Here is a 5668-nt window from a genome sequence, read left to right on the forward strand (position 1 = left end):
TAAAAACCACATGATCATCTCCATTAATGCAGAAAATGCTTCTGACAAATCCAACACTCATTCATGTTGAAAGTCCTACAGAACATTGGAATAGATGACTACTTCAATGCGGTAAAAGCAAATGATGAAAACCCAACAGCTAACATAATTATAAATGGGGAAAAACTGAAGTCTTTCACTCCTATCTCTGGTACAAGACATGGATGTCCTGTATCACCACTCCTTTTCAATATAGTTCTGGAATTATTAGCTACAGCCAGTAGAAAAGAGAAAGAAATAAAAAGCATAAGAATAGATAAAGAAGAAGTTAAATTTTCATTATCTGCAGATGATGTGAGTCATTACATGGAAAACCCAAAGAACTCCATGAAGAATCTACTAGAATTAATACAGAAATTCAGTAGCATAGCAGGTTATAAAATCAATATGCAAAAGTCAATAGCATTCCTCTACACAGATAACAAGCACACTGAGTGGGAAATTATAGAAACAATACCTTTTAAAATAGCACTGAGGAAAATGAAATACCTTGGAATTAATCTAACTAAAGAAGTCAAAGATCTTTTTAAGTAAAATTACAGTAATCTTAAAGAAAGTGATCATAAAGGATTTCAAAAAATGGAAAGGTATTCCATGCTCCTGATTAAGATGAAACAACATTGTCAAGATGGTCATACTCCCAAAATTGTTTTAAGCATTTAATGCAATCCCTATCAAACTACCGCCAACATGCCTCACTGACCTAGAGAAACCGTTCAAGAAATTTATTTTGAACTGGAAAAGAACTAGAATAGCAAAGGCAGTCCTGAGCATAAGGACAAGGCAGGACGCATTACAATTTCTGACTTGAAAATATACTATAAGACTACTGTGAGAAAATCAGCATATTATTGGTAACGAAATAGACCTGAGGATCGATGAAATAGATTAGAAGATGCTGAAGCCCCTACTAACACAATCAGCCATCTTATCTTTGACAAAGGGGTCAAATATACTCACTGAAAGAAAGATAGCCTCTTTAACTAAAGGTGTTGGAAAAGCTGTGTCTCTACATGCCAAAAACTAAAACTTGACCCTTGTTTATCATCAAAGTCAAAATGGATTAAAAATTTAAACATTTAAACAGAAACACTAAATCTCCTGGAGAAAAATTAGAAGGAACTATTGAAGACATAGGGGTAGGCAAAGAGTTCATGAACAGAAATCCAATCACACAAGAAACCCTTGAAAGAATTAACAACTAGCACCTGCTTTTATTTAGAAGATTTGAATGTCAAAAGAAATTGTCAATAATGTGAAAAAACAATCCAGAAATTTGGAAAAATCTTGAGAAATAAGTACTCAGACAAAGGTCTGCTGTCTAGAATTCATAAGGAATTAAAAAAAAAGCCTAGGGCCCCAAAATTTAAAGACCCAGTCCAGAAATGGGTGTCTGAGATGAACGCACACTTCTCAGAGGATAAAATTAAGAAGTGAGTAAATATATGAAAAACTGCTCCACATCACTAACCATATGTGAAATAGAAATTAAAAGAACATTGATATATCATCTCAACACAGAAAGAATGGCTGTCATAAAGAATTCAACCAACAACAAATGTTAGAGAGGCTGAGGGGAAAAGGAACCCTTCTCCACTGCTGGTGGGAATGTAGACTGCTACAACCATTATGGAAATCAGTGTGGAGAATCCTTATTAATCTAGGACTGGAAATCCCTTTTAAACCAGCTATTCCTCTACTGGGAATTTTCCCATAGGGTCTGAAAACAACATAACATGTTCCATGTTATCCCTAAGATGTTTGATATTCAGACAGATAGTGAGGTTTATCTTAACAGCCTAGGTTCAATGGTAACAACAAAAATTTCTCTTCTGAAGGGTTAACAAGCTAAGTTTGCATACCAACATTAGAGAAAAAGGAGGGACACAAGGAAATCCAACATTTTGGCCCTAGCCTTCCAAGGTCAATTAAGACTCAGGACATATGAGAACTTGTACTGTAGCATCATGTAACCCAGTAGTGTCCCAAATTTTCTGATCAAGGAGATTATGGGGCCTAAGAGGACATATAGTTTTATTCTCCTAATTAACAGAAAGATTTGGTCTAACAGTGTTTGTGAATAGGATGTCTGTCCACATCTTGTACAGCAATTAACCACTGGGAAGAATGTATTCAATGTGTTAATATTGAAACTGTTCTACCAATTTGGTTTGAAACTGTCTCATTGCTATTTGTTTCTCAATAAAATTATGGAAAAATATTTTGAGATTTTAAGGCTGGAATATATTTTATTTTTACTATTCAAATGTATGTTTGCTACGTGCTAAATTCAATGAGGACAAATCATTTTTTTTCTTCTTTAAATAAAGAAGTCTTGTTCTTACCCACTTGTCTTTTTTTCTAATGTGCAATAAGATGCTATTAATTTTGTTCTGCAACAGCTAGTAATTTTTATGTGTATGATTTAATGATTTTTTCACAGTTTTCAACAATTTCAATTTTGTATATCTTGTTATGATTTTATTCATATTTCTTGTCCAAAAGGGTCAATTTTCTTGGAAATATATTGCTTTGAATTAAACTAAGTTTGGAAATTTTAAATTTTAAATATTTATTGCCTAACCCACTCGAGTTTGATAATTCTAATAATAATATGTATATAAAATTCTTCATTTTGGCACAGAGTGAACTATGATATGTCTAATCTGTAAACTCTTCTTCATGTTTATTTTAAACAAGTTTCATTGTGATATTCATTTAAGTGTGTAATCTTTTGCAAAGTTTAATCTTTCATTAATCTCATTGTATGTATTCATTTCAGAAATATTATTTTAAAATTCAGTCTGTCTACATGTTATATCTTTCACATTTCAATATTTGCCTACAATATTTACTTTGCCATATAATTATAATTGATTTTCAATATCCTTAAAATGACTATAAAAAAAAAACTATGTCTTTCTCAGAAAATGGCTATTTACTGTGTGGAGCAGCTGCCATGAAAAAAAGTCTCTTAAAATTCTCTTGAAATAAGAAGCTGACTTGGAACTTATAATAACTTTATTAAGAAATGTTATAACTCACTTGTAGATTATCTTCCTTGTGAATCATGTGTTTAGTTTTTACCTGCCTTAAATAATGTGGGACTCATGGTTCCATGAGAATTAATGAGAGTCTGCATGTGTTTGAACCTTTAAGCAGAATGAGGATCCTTGATCCACACGGAATTTACCTTACAAGAAATGCTTGTCCAAGAGGATGTCATTGCTGTGACTGTGCTTAGACCTTAATTTAATGATGAATAAGCTACTCAGTAGATTTTTTCAATCCAAAGAGATATTTTTAATAAGCAAACTACAACTAATTGTACTTAATTCTTTAATTTACTTCCATAATGTCAATGGTTATCATTGTATAATGTTTCTTATAATGTTATTAAATTTAAAAATGAAATATTTTAGGACTAATGTTGAAAATTTCTAAGTCTATACAGCAAGTCATAATAAGCCATTAAGTTTCATTATTCAACTATATTTACAAATATATAAAAATTAAATTCATTCTATTTCTGGAGTGGGATTACTACATATTTCCTCACTTACTCAAAGAAGTGAGCCATTTCTTTGACTCTGTTGATATACTATTCCTTACAAGAAGATAACTTTGAAAACCTGAAAGTATTTGATTGGTTGGGCATACAAAACTAGAATTAGTTGATGCTATAGGATGATTATGGTAATTATTTTAAACTGAAAAAAATCTCTAAATCAGAACTACATTAATAAATGAAGTCCAAAATGTCAACTATGTCAGAATTTTGCTTATCCTTTCTGGTCACTTTGGTAGTTGTTATGTATTTTAAAAATGAGTAAGATACTTGTGAAACTGACAAAACATTATAAAGAAGATAATAGAGTAATTTTCTTGTTCAGTTATTCATGATTTATTTCCCCAAACTTTCAAATAATGCATGTTGATTGTATAAGAATTCAAACTTTATAGAAATATAGAAAGCCAAACGTAAAATTAGTTTTATTTGCCAACCTACATAAGAGAAACCATTATCAACAGATTGATTGCACCAACATAATTATGTATCTCAAGGCAATTAAACAAGAGGAGATAATCAATTCACCAAGTGTATTAAGCCCACAGGTGATGCTAAACTGCCTAACTTCAAATTCAGACTTTCCCACTTCCACATGCCTGTAATTTGGCACTTGATCTAATGTTTCTGTACATTAGTTCTCTCATAGTTATTTTGGGGATAATAAATTCTGTTCCACCCCGATGTTTTAAGGCTGGAATTAGTAAGTAAGCAATCTTTTTTTATGTTTTTATTAGTATATGTTTGTGATGCATAATAACTACGTCAACATTGGGAATGGATATATGTACATATCATATCTTAAACGTCTCTACTTCTAAGTTAGTTACTTTGTCTTCATTTCATTTCTACATTTTAGGTAAACATAATGAAATCATTTATCATAGAGAATTTATACCTGTACATGATATATCTTGTTTCTTCTTTTAAAATTCTCCTATCACTTCAGTCCTACTACCTAATTTTTTTGCAACATTTTTTCCTTTTCTTTTTTTAAAAAAGAGAATATAAAACATAAAAATGATACAGACTTTCAAAGAAGATAATAGGAAGTGAAAAAGGTTATCATGCTGCTTATTGTTATTTGCACGATTCTCTAATATTCCCTTTCCTTCTTCCTCCACTCCCCTCTCATCACTCCCTTTCCCAGTTGAAGAATTTCTTCCCACTTTACAATATCTAGTACGTATTTTGTTCATTATGTGTACTTTCAGTTTCTCACCAGAGAACAATGCAATATTTACATAGATGTGTCTGATTATTTCAAGTAAGGGTATTGTCCCAAGGTGTATCAATTTACCTAAAATTTATTCTTCCTACTATCTTTTTTAAAGAGAATACTACTCCCTTCAATAAAAATACACCTTCTTTGTCCCATTCATCAGTTGATGGGCATGTCAGCTGCTTCCATCATTTAGCTATTGCAAATTGTGCAGCTGTACACATAGGAATTCATACATTGCTGTGTGCTTTCAATTATTTTGAGAAGGTACCAAGAGAGAAGATAACTAGATCTAATTGAACTACTAGCACTAGACATTTAAGGGATATTCAGATTTATTTCCACAGAGATTGCATCAGTCTACATGCTCACCACTGGAAGAGAAGTGTTTCTCTTTCCCTACAGCCCTGCCAGATATTTTTTGGTTAATTTCTTGATAATAACCATTATTTCTGGAGTGAGATGAAAATTCAACGTTGTTTCAATTTGCATCTCTTAAATCACCAGTGATATAAACAATTTTTTTTCATATTTATTTCTCGTTTGTACTTCTTAATCTCAGAAGAGTCTATTTTAATTGTCCATATATGTATTGGTTGTTTATATCTGAGGGCTGCACTTTTCTTCAGTTTTTTATATTTTCCATATGTTAGTCTTTTGTCTAAGGAGTAGCTGCAATTTTTTTCCCTCTGTGGGTTGTCTCTTCATTATGTTGGTGATTTCTTTTGTTATGCAAAAGCTACTTTTAAAGTATGTATGTATGTGTGTATGTATGTATGTATGTATGTATTTAATTTTTGGTTGTAGGAATCAAACTCAGGTCACGGCACTTGCAAGGC

Source organism: Octodon degus, unplaced genomic scaffold (genome assembly GCF_000260255.1).
Source record: "Octodon degus isolate 3935 unplaced genomic scaffold, OctDeg1.0 scaffold00103, whole genome shotgun sequence".
NCBI classification, from domain to species: Eukaryota; Metazoa; Chordata; class Mammalia; order Rodentia; family Octodontidae; genus Octodon; species Octodon degus.